Here is a 17,388-nt window from a genome sequence, read left to right as displayed (position 1 = left end):
AATCCTTATGCGCTAAGGCGAGAAAAACAAAAAAATAATTCTGAAATCGATTTCTACATCAGAAACATCTGCTACGGTCCATCTACAACAGCTCATGAATTGTACTGCAGCCAGTATCGTTGGAAGCTTCAACTGCAGTAAAACTGGGCAGCGAATGGGACTTCGATCGGTTGAATCATACCAGAATTATATGCTCCTCTGAACAGACCCATCTGGAAAGAGAAGAAATGTTTCTAATAATCAGCAAACAGAAACCAACGACATCTCTACTTTATTTGTAGAAAAATAACATAATGATTCGATTGATCTGTTATCGGATGGTTATGAGCTGGTAAATGAATTGTACTGCTAATACAGTCGACTCTCCTCATCTCGATGTTCTATATTTCGATATCTCTCCCTATGTCGATGATTTCTTCGGTCCTTTCATTCTGCACACATTTTCTCTCTCCATATCTCGATGTGTTCTTGTTGATTTTTTGTTCCCCATTTTCTCTCCGTATGTTGATATGACCATAATCAAAGGTGACTAGACTAGATTTTTGTGATTCGAAACAATTGTGGAACGCGAGGTGACGTCTGTTCTATGGTGTCAAATGTAAAACTTGACGTATCAGCCACTTATACCATTACTGATGTAATATGTGTCATTTAGGCCAATACACCCGACTCTATTTTTGCACGGGGGATTCAGTTCAAAACTTCAAAAACCGTGCAAAAAAAGTGACACTTTTACTCGACGTTTCATGCAAAAATAAGGCTTTGACGAAAAAAAATGTATGGAAACTTTTTTTTTTTTTGCACGGCCGTGCAAAAAAACATCCGTGCAAAAACAGAATCGGGTGTAATGAGGATTTATGTTATAATGAGTTCCTCTTCAACAACGTAGGGCAAAACCACATAAAACATCCAGTTATGACTTTTATCCCCAAGTGCCATACGTTTGAAGCACTGTGCGGCGTATGGATGAGAAGAATGAACCACAAGCTTGCACAACTCTACGGTGAACCCAGTATCCAGACATAATTTTTTTTAACATTATATGACTATTTAATGTTCAATAACAAAAAAATCAAAAATCATTTGTCTTTTGTTTTGTTTCGAGATGCTTGCAATTCTTGAGTGAAACTGAAACATTTCATGATCTTACATCCAACATTCGCCAATATTGCATGCTTTCTTGCATCTTGAAAGTGAAATTGCAAACAAGGGTGCTCGGTTTACATGATTCTAAGCTGAATATTCTGTCAAAAATAATGCACATGGATGGATCGACGGCTTGTCATGTCATGTGCATTATATATGATTGGATTTTCAGCGTGAAAATCATGTAAACTGAGTCGTTTTGCATGCAACATTCTTGGAGAGAAGACGTTTTCTGCTCAATATTAAGGATTTTAGTTACAATGTTGGATAGAATAGATGTGTTTATGGGGTTTATCATTGAATAATACATGAGAAATGGCTTTGCATGATTGAGGCTAAAATTACATTACGTGTAAATCTAAGATTTTTTCGATGTGTAACCGATGTTCTGGTGTCTGGCCATTTGGCCGAATGCCGTTTAGCCGAATTAAGATAAAAAAAATAATCACTTTTAACGCAGATGTGTAGCATTCATTACACACCAAAAAAATTTAGATTTACACGTAACGTAATTTTAGCTTTAATCATGCAAAACCATTTCCCATGTATTATTCAATGATAAAACATACAAACACACCTATTATATTCAACATTGATAGCAAAACCTTTAATATAGAACACGAAACGTCTTCTCTCGAAGAATGTTGCATGCAAAACGGCTCGGTTTACATGATTTTCACGCTGAAAATTCAATCATAAATAATGTGCAGCAAATAACAAGCGGTCGATTCATCCATGTGCATTATATATGGCAGAATATTCAGCGTAGAATCATGTAAACCGAGCATTCTTGTTAGCAATTTCACTTTCTAGAAGAAGAAAGCATGCAATATTGGCAAATGTTGAATAGAAGATCATGAAATGTTTCAGTTTCATTCAAGATTGCAAGCGTTTTCGAATGCAATGAGACAGTTTACATTATGTATCGTTGAATATTCAGTTATAACTCGTTTTACATGATTATCATTAAAGTTTACGTGTCACGTAAATTTAAGATTTTTTTTGCTGTGTAGTGTTGCCTAATAACTGATTAGCTAATTAATTTTATTATCTCTATATTGTGACGGGACGTCATATTTGTCGCTATATAATTTATCACAAAAGATAATTAATACGATCCGTTCATTCAGGACGCAGTTGTGAACTCTAAGCTGTTAGCTGATGGTTGATTCCTCTATGATTTACCAACGGGTTTGGAATGTTTTTTGATAATTTCATCAGAAAATGTTCCTTAAGCATAGGCTACTTTCGGTTTTCACTGGTTTTATTATTATTGGCAATAATTTAGCTTATATTTTATTAGGGAATTTAACATTCTTTAATGTTCATCGGCAGTTCTTTGTAGTTATACTGATTTAACAATTATTTGCATTACACTAAATAGGCTCAAATATGGCAATGGCACAAATCTCTCAACTGGTGGGGAACGTGCCTTTGGTGCTGGCCTTCTGATACCTGATAGTTTATTGCCAGTCTATTCGTGATCTAACGAAATGCTGAAAGTCGATTGTTGCATTGTTCTGGATTGACGATTAGTGCATCCCTGTCGAAGTTGGTGGTAATAAATTTAAAAGGAAAATCACCACAATCATTTGACTGATGAGATATTGGTAATTCAAAGCACAGTAAACCGTAAATATTCATTTCAGTTTGCAAAACCTTTACAACATACATCCACATTTAATCGTCAATCGAGTGTGACCAAAACTGCAAAAAATGTACTTTGGCAAAAAAAAGCTCTCAGTTGATAACTGCGGAAGTTTTCATAAGAACACTAAACTGAGAAGAAGGCTCTTTTTCAGTTGGGATATAGAGTTGGGATATTCGAATTTTTTTTTCATGACCTGTAACCCTTTTCCGAAGATGTAATACAATTGGCGCTCCATAAATTGAATTTTACAGTACAGGTCGTTTTACTATACAGAACGGTTCGTTGGCTTGGACTTTCTGAGCTGCGGTGAAAACTTCAGGTCAATCGGTCCACCTGAATCCAAAAGCCAGGATTACCTGAATCCGAAACCCCAAACATGACCATTTTGATAGTAAATCTTCGAGCTGTTTAGTGGAATACCTATAAGTAGATGAAAAACCAATGAAAGCTCTTTAAGTAATCTTCAGGAATCTCTGAGATCCGCTTGTAACATTTTGAAAATCAAATGAAAACTCATTGAAATCCTATGGGAATGCTGTGGAAGCCCAATACATTTTGTTGGATTCCTTTAACGGTTTCCTCAAAAAGTACAGACTGTTTAATTAGCCGATTCCCTCTTCGGCGACATAATAGCAGAAATCAAACCAGAACCATTAATGATTACATCGAACAGCCCACCGGAAATCGAAAATTATAGAGAAAGGCTTATCAACCTGTTCCGAACTAGGACACATCGAATCTAGTTCCTGATCGGAACTTCCAGCTCGTGGTTCTTGCCCCCTGTAATTACGAGTTTCCAATTTTAATAACCTCTGCACATGCGCGCGGCTTGGCTACTTGCAGATGTTTCCCCCCGTAAAGCCCGCCAAACTTACGTCACATATGCATTTAGTGGCCGCAAAATTGCTCTGAAATATGTCAAAAACCGTGCTTGCTGACTGACGACCGACCGGTTGGTTCAGGAAGAAAGTCGGCGTTCGGTCATCGGCATGCAGCTGCTTATTCGCGCGGATCCCAAATTGCAGGGTTAGTTTTTTTGGGGCCGTTCGTCGTCAGCGTCGATAACCCTTACTTCCGTAAGGACTTCGGACAATAAAAGCAGTTAAAAAACTACAATGTGGTTTTCGATCGGTCAATTTCGATGATAAGCTCTGCCATGAAGGGAATCTACGGTGTGTCTGTGACCGTTGTTGACGGAAAATATTACTTCCAGAGAGCAGCTTATTATTATTGGTTGATATATGTAAGGTTAAAAAGGCTATCAGCGAGCTGAAGAACTGTAAGGCTGCTGGGAAGGACGAGATCCCGGTCGAGCTTCTCAAGCACGGAAGCGAGCAGCTTTACCAGTCGATCCACCGAGTACTTCTGAAGGTATGGGAGGACGAAGAATTGCCCACCGGCTGGTTGGATGGCCTCATCCGCCCTATCTACAAGAAAGGGCACAGACTGGAGTGTGCCAATTACAGAGGAATTACCCTGCTGAATTCGGCGTACAAAATTCTGTCGCGCATCCTGTTTAGCAGACAGAGACCGCTCGAGGAGTCCTTCGTCGGCGAATACCAAGCTGGTTTTCGTGAGGGCCGTTCGACAACGGACCAGATGTTTAGCCTGCGAATGATCCTAGACAAATTCCGGGAGTATAACTTGCAGACTCACCATCTGTTTATTGATTTCAAGGCGGCGTACGACTCAGTGAAAAGAAATGAGCTTTGGCAGATAATGTCTGAAAATGGTTTTCCGGCGAAACTAATTAGGCTGATACGTGCTACGCTGGATGGTTCGAAATCAAGTGTTCGGATCGCAGACGAGGTGTCAACCTCGTTCGTGACGTTAGACGGATTGAAGCAGGGAGACGCACTTTCGAATTTACTGTTCAACATTGCACTTGAGGGTGCCATTAGGAGATCTGGCGTGCAAAGAAATGGCACTATTATCACAAGGTCGCACATGCTCCTTGGCTTTGCGGACGATATAGACCTGATTGGAATCGATCGCAGGTCAGTGGAAGAGGCCTTCGTGCCTCTGAAGAGGGAGACAGCGAGGATAGGCCTGACCATCAATTCTACCAAGACGAAGTACATGGTTGCAGGTAGAGATAGAGTCAGGCATGGTGGTGTAAGTGCTGAGGTAGTGTTTGATGGGGATGTGTTTGAAGTTGTTGAAGAATTTGTTTACCTTGGAACACTTGTGACATGTGACAACGACGTTTCCCGCGAAGTGAAAAGACGTGTTGCGGCTGCGAATAGGGCCTTTTACGGACTATGTAACCAGCTTAGGTCCCGCAGCTTGCAAATGGAAACTAAATTCGCCCTGTATAAAACATTGATTCTTCCGGTGGCTCTCTACGGGCACGAAGCGTGGACGTTGAAAGAGTCAGACCGGAAAGCTCTCGGTGTTTTCGAGCGTAAAGTGCTGCGGACAATACTCGGTGGGAAACTCGAAAATGGTGTGTGGCGCAGACGCATGAATCACGAGTTGTATCAAGTGTACAAAGATGCGAATATTATCAATCGTGTAAAATACGGCAGACTTCAGTGGGCTGGTCACTTAGTGCGAATGTCGGAAGAAAGAATTGCGAAAATAATATTCAGCAGGGAACCAGGTAGAGGCCGGCGGCTTCGGGGAAGACCACGAATACGCTGGCTGTACGCAGTGGAAGAGGACCTGGCGACCCTAAACGTTCGGGGCAACTGGAGAAGTTTCGCCCAAGACCGACGAAGATGGAGCTCTACAATACGCCCGGCAATGGCGTGATGCTACGCTGTAGCCATCAAGGTATCAAGGTAGGTATATGTAACAAATGTTTTCAGTTAGCATATTTTCCTGACAAATGGAAAAAAATCAAGGTTGTACCAATTACACAGCGCAACAAAAATGACATTTTTGCGTGTCTCAAGGACCAAATTATGTGTCTCTAGAAGATTTGGAGCTTCTGAATCTGATTCCGTTCTCAGAAATTTCCCAAAACGTTACAATTTTTAGCTACAGGTCGCCAAAGTTATATAAAACAATGGTTTTATTGATGTTTACCTCAAATTTGAAGTATATATTATCAAACCTTTTTGTGATCTTATCCACCAAACATGCAAAAGAGGACTTAAACTTTCGTTTTAGATACATTTTGGTTGAAATTTCATGATTAAATTGCGATTAAACCGATTTTTTCAACATGCTTGCTGTTTCCATACAAAATTCTTCGTTTCTCTTATATGGCAAAATACAATACTTTTCTAAACCATCAAAAAATAACTTTTCCGCATAAAAAGTATTATAAACTTTGATGATAAGTATTGTTATACACATAAAGTTTGAATTCTGTGGCAAATTAAGCGAATAAATTTCCTTACAAGCTGGCAAACTTGCATGCAAGTTGGCTGAAATAGTCAATTCTTGCATTTTCAACATCCAATATCTCAAAAACTAGACGTGCTATGATATTTCTGTAAACGGCAATGGATTCAGCAACCCTTAATTAAGTAAATAGAGGTATTTCGATGCTGGAGACAAAAACGTGTTCCGCAGTGTTATGAGACCGGATGTAAATCCTGCCGAAGCTTCTAGGTTTCGTCCAATCAGTAATTTTTTGAGAAAGGTCATTTTGAACAGAATGATGGTCCACATAAATGAAAATTCAATTTTTACCAGACAACAGTTCAGATTCTGATATGAACATTCGACCACTCATCAACTTTTACGTGTATCAAATTTGATTCGTTCCAACAAATCTGAAGGCTATTCTACTGGTCTTCCTCTTCTAGACATAGAAAAAGCATTCGACTGTGTTTGGCATGAAGACTTGATCATAAAATTTCCAACATACATTGTTAAAATAATTAAAAGCTATCTGTCAAATCTTACACACTTAATAAAAAATACGGATTACGGTGAAATTTCACCGTAATCTCAACAGCTGAAGCTTCGGTGAAAAATCACCGAACAATCTGTAAAATCTTTGAACGAGATCATAAAGAAAAATAAGAAAATGGCTCAGACCGGGAATCGAACTCCCGACCTACCGATCAGGAAGTAGGCTTGCTACCACTAAGCCAGCTTACACTGCTTGTTAGTGGTGTGCAAAAACTGCAACAAAAGGAAACTCATGCCTGCCAGAGCGACTGTCACTCGATTTCACAGAAGTTCGGTGAAAATAATGCTGTTACCGAACTGTTCGTTAGTATTTCACAGGGTTACAGTAAAATTGTTTGTTTCACGGATTTTTTCCGGTAAAATAATAGAATTCACGGATTTTCTCCGGTAAAATAGTTAATTTCACGGATTTTGTCGGTAAAATAGTAGATTTCACAGGAAAATCTGTAATTTTGTTGTTTACAGTTCAATTTCGGTGATTTATTTCACAGGATACTGCGATTTATTTTAAGTGTGTACACTTCAGGTTAATTATCAGAGCTTCAGGTCTGAAGGATTTCCTGCAAGAGCTGATGTTCCTCAAGGCAGCAACTTCTAATGTTCCCACAAAAACCAAAAGCTTTGTATATTAAAATTTCAAGAAGAAATGTAATTACGATAAGAGGGGTTTCAATAAATTGGAAAATGGTCCCACATTTGAATCACATTAATTTTCATTTCCCTGGATGAAATATTTCCAAATTAACGAAGAGTATGCAAGAAAATGGTATGACTCCAAATGCAGGGTGCAAAATAGGTGGTATTTTTTTCGTAAATGACAGTTATAGATACACCGTGGAGTCGCGTATTTCGCGAATCGAAACACACTGATAACGAAGTGCAGGCCCGGGTGGAATTAATTGGATCGCGGGGTTGAAGAGCACCCTGCGTGGAGTCGAGCATAAATTATACGGCTTCAAGTGGTTCAGGATCCAAGGGAAGGTGAAACGACCGGCTGATGGACGGATGTCAAAATGCAAAGCAGCTTCCGCAAAACAGGAATCTTACCCAGCGCAGGCAGTTATTAATTGATTACCTCTTAGCTGTAACTGAACCGGTAGTCGTAATTACTCTTCCGAAATAAAGCTGAAGTCTTGCAAGAGCACCAAAAAATTTCTCCTCTAACCACCGGTGGTCATTAAATCAAAATAAAATCAAAAGTATGCACTCGAGGGTCCTGATTGATGGTTGCGCATCACTTTCCTCGCACATTCCCCCCATTCGATCAGGCGACGATGAAGGCGAAATTTTCAAACAAAATTCTTAAGGCAATAAGGGAAGAAAATTTCCGAGGAACCGTTATCCGAACGACGAAAGCGCGTGAGCGCATTTGAAGCACTTGCACTTGATTGATGACGGCCGGGCAATCTTTGCATAATTACATATCTGAGGTTGACCGGAGGATGGCTGATGGGGATCTCGAAACTGATACTGATTCGCTGGTCGTCGTCACGTGGAGTGCATATGAAAGTGGTTGCAGAGAGGGATAATGATTGTCGACACACGACAAACGTCCATCAGCTGTGGGGTGTGGTTCGAAAAGTTGTCTTTGAAATGAATTTTCGCTTTTAGAGAATATTGAGCTTGTTTGAGTAGGCTGGGGAAAGTGAAGTTTGTAGAGAACAAAATATTTGAGTATCATACATTTATATCCCTGCATGTTTTCATATCTCCATCTTCCCATCTCGAAAATTTTTCCCATCTTTCTATCATTCCATCCTTCCTTCCCATTTCCCATTTCTATCATCTTTCCATCCTTCCATCCTTCCATCCTTTCATCCTTCCATCCTTCCATCCTTCCAATTGTGGCGTAGTTAGTGACGCGCCTGACAAGCAAATCATGATTCGTAAGTTCGAATCTCACCGAGAAGTCATTTATTTTTGTTTCACCTAAATTTGTTCACATGAGCCGAAAATTCTTCCGCCCTGAGTCACGCACCGTATTCCATGCCATTTGAAATCAGCTTTCAGTTTCCATCAAAGTATCTTCTCCTTTTCGTATCGTCACCCGGAACAAATACGCAAAAAAAGTACTGCGATGACAGTCAGCACCCTTGGGGTCCATCAAATGTCCAGCTTCTTGTTTGGCGGTTTTCGATCAGAGCAAAACATTTTTTTTGCGTAGTGAGGTCCATATTGCCGGAGATTGTCACATCAGTTATATAATAAATACTACGGAAACTATTAACTCGAAAGACATTTACCCGAAAACCCGAATGCGATGCTTACACTGAGAAGATAAAAGATAGAAGATAGAAGATAGAAGATAGAAGATAGAAGATAGAAGATAGAAGATAGAAGATAGAAGATAGAAGATAGAAGATAGAAGATAGAAGATAGAAGATAGAAGATAGAAGATAGAAGATAGAAGATAGAAGATAGAAGGTAGAAGATAGAAGATAGAAGATAGAAGATAGAAGATAGAAGATAGAAGATAGAAGATAGAAGCTAGAAGATAGAAGATAGAAGATAGAAGATAGAAGATAGAAGATAGAAGATAGAAGATAGAAGATAGAAGATAGAAGATAGAAGATAGAAGATAGAAGATAGAAGATAGAAGATAGAAGATAGAAGATATAGAAGATAGAAGATAGAAGATAGAAGATAGAAGATAGAAGATAGAAGATAGAAGATAGAAGATAGAAGATAGAAGATAGAAGATAGAAGATAGAAGATAGAAGATAGAAGATAGAAGATAGAAGATAGAAGATAGAAGATAGAAGATAGAAGATAGAAGATAGAAGATAGAAGATAGAAGATAGAAGATAGAAGATAGAAGATAGAAGATAGAAGATAGAAGATAGAAGATAGAAGATAGAAGATAGAAGATAGAAGATAGAAGATAGAAGATAGAAGATAGAAGATAGAAGATAGAAGATAGAAGATAGAAGATAGAAGATAGAAGATAGAAGATAGAAGATAGAAGATAGAAGATAGAAGATAGAAGATAGAAGATAGAAGATAGAAGATAGAAGATAGAAGATAGAAGATAGAAGATAGAAGATAGAAGATAGAAGATAGATTATAGAAGCTAGAGAAGCTAGAGAAGCTAGAGAAGCTAGAGAAGCTAGAGAAGCTAAGGAAGCTAGAGAAGCTAGAGAAGCTAGGAAGCTAGAAACTAGAAGCTAGAGAAACTAGAGAAGCTAGAGAAGCTAGAGAAGTTAGAACCTAGAACCTAGAAACCAGAAGCTAGAAAAGCTAGAGAAGCTAGATATGGAGGAGAAGCTAGAGAATATAGAGAAGCTAGCAACTAGCAGCTAGAAACTAGAAGCAATAGAAACTAGAGAAGCTAGAGAAGTTAGATAAGCTTGAGAAGCTAAAGAAGCAAGAGAGGCTAGAAATATTAGAGAAGCTAGAAACACTAGAGAGGCTAGGAAATCTAGATAAGCTAGAGAAGCTGGAAGCTAGAACCTAGAACCAAGAAACTAGTAGCTAGAGAAGCCAGAGAACCTAGAGAAGCTAGAAACACTAAATGAGCTAGAGCAGCTATAGAAGATAGAGAAGCTAGAGAAGCTAAAGAAGCTACAAGATAGATAAGCTAGAAGCTACAAACATTAGAGAAGCTAGAGAAGCTAAAAGTGCAAGAGAAGCTAGGAACACTAGAGAATCTAGAAAAGCTAGATAAGCTAGAGAAGGTAGAAGCTAGATGCTAGAAACTAGAAGCAAAAAGCTAGAAGCTATATACTAGAAACCAGATGCTAGATGCTAGAAGCTAGAAGCTAGATGTTGAGAACTAGAAGCTAGAAGCTGGAAGCTACAAGCTAAAAGCTAGAAGCTAGAAGCTCAAAGATAGAACTTGAAGCTAAAAGCTAGAAGCTAGAAGCTGGATGCTAAAATCTAGAAGCTAGAAACAAGAATCTTTAAGCTAGAGGCTAGAAGCTAGAAGCCAGAAATTAGACGTTAGAAGCTAGAAACAAGAATCTGGAAAATAGAAACAAGAATCTGGAAGCTAGAAGCTGATGCTAGAAGCTAGATGCTGAAAGCCAGAAGCTAGAAACTAGAAGCTAGATGCTAGAAGCTAGATGCTAGAAGCTAGAAGCTGGAAGCTACAAGCTGAAAGCTAGAAACTAGAAGCTCAAAGCTAGAAGATAGAAGCAAGAAGCTAATAGCTAGAAGCAAGAAGCTAGATGCCGAAAGCTAGATGCTAGAAGCTAGAAACTAGAAGATGGATGCTGAAAGCTATAAGCTAGAAACTAGAAGCTTGATGCAAGAAGCTAGATGCTGAAAGCCAGAAGCCAGAAACTAGAAGCTAGATGCCAAAAGCTAGATGCTAGAAGCTAGAAGCTGGAAGCTACAAGCTGAAAGCTAGAAACTAGAAGCTCAAAGCTAGAAGATAGAAGCTAGAAGCTAAAAGCTAGCAGCAAGAAGCTAAATGCCGAAAGCTAGATGCTAGAAGCTAGAAACAAGAAGCTGGATGTTGAAAGCTAGAAGCTAGAAACTAGAAGCTAGATGCTAGAAGCTAGAAGCATGAAGCTAGAAGCTAGAAACAAGAATCTTTAAGCTAGAGGCTAGAATTCAGAAGCCAGAAACTAGAAGTTAGAAGCTAGAAACAAGAATCTGGAAGCTAGAAGCTTATGCTAGCAGCTAGATGCTGAAAGCCAGAAGCGAGATGCTGAAAGCCAGAAGCTAGATGCTAGAAGCTTTAAGCTAGGAATTAGAAGCTAGATGCTAGAAACTAGAAGCTGGAAGCTACAAGTTGAATGCTAGAAGCTAGAAGATAGAAGCTAGAAGCTAAAAGCTAGAAAAAATAAGCAAGTTGCCAAAAGCTAGATGCTAGAAGCTAGAAACTATAAGCTGGATGCTGAAAGCCAGAAGCTAAAAACTATAAGCTGGATGCTGAAAGCCAGAAGCTAAAAGGTAGAAGCTAGAATTTAGAAGCTAGAAGTTAGAAGCCAGTAGCTAGAAGCTAGAAGCTAGATGCCGAAAGCTAGATACTAGAAGCTGGATGCTGAAATCTAGAAGCTAGAAATCTAGAAGCTAGAAACTAGAAGCTAGATGCTAGGAGGTAGAAGCTAGAAGTTAGAAGCTAGAAGCATGAATCTTTAAGCTAGAGGCTAGAAGATAGAAGCCAGAAACTAGAAGTTAGAAGCTAGAATCAAGAATCTGGAAGCTAGAAGCTGATGCTAGAAGCTAGATGCTGAAAGCCAGAAGCTAGGAACTAGAAGCTAGATGCTAGAAGCTTGAAGCTAGAAACTAGAAGCTAGATGCTAGTAGCTAGATGCTAAATACTAGAAGCTAGAAGCTAGAGGCTCAAAGCTAGAAGATAGAAGCTAGAAGCTAGAAACTAGAAGCTGGATGTTGAAAGCTAGATACTAGAAGCTAGAATTTAGAAGCTAGAAGTTAGAAACTAGAAGCTAGAAACAAGAATCTGGAAGCTAGAAATTAGAAGCTACAAGTTAGAAGCCAGAAGCAAGAATCTGGAAGCTAGAAGCTAGAAGTAAGAATCTGAAAGCTAGAAGCTAGAAGCTGGATTGCAAAATGTTACGTCGACAACCAGAAAGGAGCATCCAACATAGCTCTGGACCTCACAAGCCCCCGCCTCACGCTTCCACAGGTCTAACGATGACGAAGACCGCCAGCTAAGAGTTGCGTACTTAGCTGGTAGTGCAACCTCGGCACTGTTGTCCTTCTGACATCAGGTAGAGTGAGAGGGTGCCAGGTGGGAGCTTGGGGTTCTTGCCTTTTCCAAGTGAACTTCATCCATTCAGCCTTAGCACTTCCTCCGGGAGGTGGCCGAGCGTCTGGTCCATATGACTAGGAGCTCAAGCATGGTTTACCTAGGATGTGGCGGGGATTCATCCGTAGGCTCTGGTGAATCTCTACAAAAAACACGTATCTACATGTAGCCCTGAACAAGTGACCTGGTACCGCTTTCGAAGTGCCTTAGCCCTCTGGAGTACCAACCGGCACATCAGGATGGATCAGGATAGAATCCTGATTATGGTATACTGGTCATAGCGCAGAACAACGGACAGGACAAGGATTATGGATTGAACAGGTCGAATGACAGTCGTGGGCTGGCAGTGTATTCTACTGTTCCCTGAGTAAGGAAGGGTGACACCAACTTCAAACGGCGAATAGGACTATGAGGTGACTGCCTCCGTTCTGATGAAAGCTTGGTAAACCTTCGTGTACGATCGAAACTCGTCACCACCCTCGGTGAGTAGTAGGCTCAGATGTAACATTCCTGAATTACGCCGATCCAGCTCTGAACACAACCCCCATGAAGGATTGTGTCAACCCTAGCATGGCCTCCCTGCTTGCATAGACAACCATGGGATCACGAGAGGCGACTATATAGAACGATTAGAGATAGCGGTCCGAAGGGGGGACCCAATCAAATGGAGCAAACAATCGATTTGGATGGATGATGTAGTGAAGGAAACGAACAAGCGATAGTATTTGCAAGGAGCGGAAAGATTCAGAGATCGACAGTGATACAACAGAGGTAGCAGCCAGCAGGATGCAGGCTTCCTGAGTCAAGTGTTCACATCAAAGTCGAGGAATACACTGTTCAAGACGACCGCCAGCATGAGAAGTCAGAGTTGTCGGAAGTAAAGCGAAAGGTCAATGGACTCTATGAGTTCGTCAAGACCAAAAACAATGTCCACCTCAGGATCAAGCAGCTGGTCACGAGCATCAAGTCCGCCGTTACAGCCGCAGAACGCGGACAGAAGGAATAACGGATTACAACGGAAAAGCCGAAAAGGCATTGATCTCGGTGAATGCAACAGCCGGTTCACAGGAGACGCCTAGGAGTAACCCGACCACCCGCTCGGAGAAAAGAACGAGGGATACACCAGGATCCCAAAAAGTTGAGAAGCGACGCTAACGCAGCAGAATAACTGCAGTGAATGGCGCACCGTGAAAGGCTAAAAGGAGAAGAATGCAGCACGTAAGGAGAGGAATAGGAAAAGAAAGGAACCGAGGAAAAGAGAAAAGCGAGGGCCACCTCGTGAGAGGTTCAAGGGCGATGCTCTTGTCATTGAGGTAAGTGACAAGACAAGCTACGCGGCGATTCTCAGGAGAGTGAGGGAGGTTCCAGAGCTGAAGGAGCTGGGTGAAAACGTGGTGAGAATCCAGCGCACCCAGAAAGGTGCTCAAAAAAAGATCCGTCAATCAAGAGTTTGACCTTCCGGGAGCTTGTCGCGTAGTCGCTGGGCAACGAGTCAAGCATGAGAGCCTTATCCCAGGAGGCAGCGGTCGAATGCAGAGAACTGGACGAGATCACGACAGAATGCGATGTGAGAGGTGCACTGTTGTATCAATGCAACCTGGAGGAGCGATATGGACAACGGGTAAATACCCTGTCCAGCAGTTGGTGTCTACTACCTACGAGGGCTTCGTGATCGCCAAGGTAAATGGGGTCCTCTTCTGTAGCTGCTATGCGCCTCCGAGTTGGTCGACCGAGCGGTTCACGCAGATGCTGGACTGTATGACGACCGCGCTGACAGGGCGAAGGCCAGTTGTAATAGCGGGTGACTTCAATGCCTGGGCCGTGGAATGGGGAAGCCGTAACACGAACCAGTGAGGTCAAATCCTGCTAGAGGCACTGGCCGTGCTAGATGTCGATCTGGCTAATGTTGGTACCAAAAGTACCTTCAGCCGTAACGGAGCGGAGTCGATTATCGACGTTACCTTTTGTAGTCCTGGCCTAACGAGTAGTTCGAACTGGAGGGTAGACGATGCCTACACTCATAGCGACCACCTGACGGTTCGATACAGTATCGACTACAACAACAGCAGGCAGCGGGTTGAGGAAGCGGCTAGGTCAAGGCCAAGCCCTCGTAGGTGGAAGACATCGTACTTCGATGATGAAGTACTTAGGGAGGCGCTCCGCCGTGAGCGTAACTTACTCGGCCTAAGCGGGGACGAACTGGTAGCGGCGCTTACGCGTGCATGCGATGCGACCATACCTAGAAAAGTCCACCCTAGGAATGGGAGACCACCGACATACTGGTGGACTCAAGCTTTTGCGAACCTGCGCCGTGCCTGCCTACGGACCAGGAGACGGATGCAGCGAGCACGTACCGAGCAGGAGCGTGAAGAACGACGGGTGGTGTTCACCGCTGCCAAAGTCGCGCTGAAGTCCGAGATAAGGGCAAGCAAAAAGGCCTGCTTCGAGGGACTCTGTCAGAGTGCCAACGCGAACCCGTGGGGTGATGCCTACAGGATTGTTATGACGAAGACAAGAGGTGCAATTGCTCCTACGGAGCAATCTCCACAGATGCTGGAGGGGATCATCGAGGGGCTCTTTCCGCGCCACAACCCTAGCCCATGGCCTCCTTTTGTAGGACAGCCGGGGATTGGGGCTGGCGATGAGGATAGAGTAACCGATGAGGAACTTGTAGGGATTGCATAATCCCTAAGCATGGGGAAGGCACCAGGTCCGGACGGAGTTCCAAACTTGGCCCTCAAAGTCGCAATCTTGGAGGCTCCCGGTATGTTCAGATCTGCTATGCAGATATGCCTGGACGAGGGAGTATTTACAGATGCGTGGAAGAGGCAGAGCCTGGTACTATTGCCAAAGGCGGGGAAACCACCGGTGACCCGTCGGCGTATAGACCAATATGCTTGATTGACACGGTGGGGAAAGTGCTCGAGAAGATCATCCTCAACAGACTGTAGAGGTACACCGAGGGTGTAAATGGTCTCTCAAGCAACCAGTTCGGCTTCCGGAAAGGGAGGTCCACCGTAGACGCTATTCTGACGGTTAAGAAAACCGCTGAGATAGCACTCCAGCGTAAGAGGAGGGGTATTCGCTACTGCGCAGTAGTGACTCTGGATGTAAGGAACGCATTTAATAGTGCCAATTGGGCGGCTATTGCTGATGCGCTCCAGTGTCTGGGGATACCCGAGTACCTGTACAAGATTCTCGGAAGTTACTTCCAGAATCGGGTATAAGTCTATGACACAGAGGTGGGTCGGAAGTGCTTTCACATAACCTCAGGAGTCCCGCAAGGTTCCATCCTGGGCCCGGTGTTATGGAATGTCATGTACGACGAGGTGTTGAGATTAAAATTCCCGGCGGGTGTGGTCATCGTTGGCTTTGCCGACGATATTACGCTGAAGGTCTACGGTGAATCGATCGAAGAAGTGGAATTGACTGCAGCCCACTCGATCGCAATTGTGGAGGAGTGGATGAGCTCCAGGAAACTGGAATTGGCTCACCACAAAACTGAGGCTGTTGTTGTCAACAACCGAAAGTCGGTGCAGCAAGCGGTGATCAGTGTAGGCGACTGCACAGTCACTTCGAAGCGCTCCGTCAAACACTTGGGGGGTGATGATCGACGACAAGCTTACCTTCGGTAGCCATGTCGATTATGCCTGCAAGAGAGCCTCCACAGCTATTGTGGCACTGTCCCGGATGATGTCCAATAGCTTTGCGGTGTACGCCAGTAAGCGTAAGCTTCTGGCCAGTGTCGCCTCGTCCATACTGAGGTATGCTGGCCCGGCTTGGGGCACGGCTTTGAGTACCGATAGCTACCGTTGCAAGCTGGAGAGTACTTATAGGTTAATGTGCCTGAGGGTTGCGAGCGCGTACCGTACCGTGTCACACGATGCACTCTGTGTCATCACCGGTATGATGCCTATTGGTATCCTTGTCATGGAAGACATAGAGTGCTTCGAAAGGCGCGGCAAAAGAGGCATACGCAGGACTGCCAGACTGGCCTCCATGGACAAATGGCAGCGTGCGTGGGACAGTTCCACCAAGGGAGTGTGGACTCACAGGTTGATTCCGAGGTTAGATATCTGGGTCAATAGGCGCCATGGGGAACTAACATTCCACCTAACACAGGTCCTTTCGGACCATGGATGCTTTAGACAGTATCTACACCGTTTCGGTCATGCGGGTTCTCCCGAATGTCCAGTTTGTGCAGGTTTAGAGGAAACGGCGGAACACGTTTTGTTCGTGTGCCCGCGTTTCTGCACAATGGCGCCGGTCTACTGGGTTGGATCCGAGCCTGTGGTTGTTCGTAAGGGTCGGGGCAGGTGGAGGCCCCCTTCGTCAGCAATCCCAACTGGTGCTAGCTGATATGGCCTGAGCCTTCAGCAGGTCAAATAGCGGAGCACGCAGTATCAGTTCTTGATACTTGCAGAACAGCTGGGCGCGGGCGTTGTGGTTGACCCTGCCCGCCTTCAGAGGACAATGGGAGTGGTAAGGACCACCCGGGAAGCTGGCAAAGCGCCAGCATGCTACCTTGGTGGACCCCCCTAAGCGTGTGATCGATGTTCATTGCGCATGGCTGTGCAGCTAACCTTGAGGTTGCGATGTGCAATAGCCCCTCTCCGAAGCAATGCCTTCTTGATGGTCCCGGAGAGACGAAGGGTTTGGCGGCAATGGGAATGGTTTAGTGGGTCGGGGATGTAGTCCTGTCTGCTGCTTTGCATGTAGTAAACGGTCCCCAACTCCACACTTCTGGACCTTCAGGGTCCGGGTGTCTGTTGAGCAGATTATCCCCCCATTGCTAAGAAAAAAAAGGAGATCATCGTCGTAGCAGATGCATAAAGTAGGGTCTTGGCGCAGTCATCATGCATCGATTCTCGACCAGTGAAATGAAGGCAATCGCTCATGCCTCTCGTTCACTGACACTAGCAGAGATGAACTACGGCCAAGTGGAAAAGGAAGCATTGGCCCTGATCTTTGCGTTACTTGTTTCCACAAAATGTTCTGCGCACACCAC

This window comes from Aedes aegypti, chromosome 1, assembly GCF_002204515.2.
Source record: "Aedes aegypti strain LVP_AGWG chromosome 1, AaegL5.0 Primary Assembly, whole genome shotgun sequence".
NCBI lineage: Eukaryota > Metazoa > Arthropoda > Insecta > Diptera > Culicidae > Aedes > Aedes aegypti.
This window is presented reverse-complemented; position numbering follows the sequence as displayed.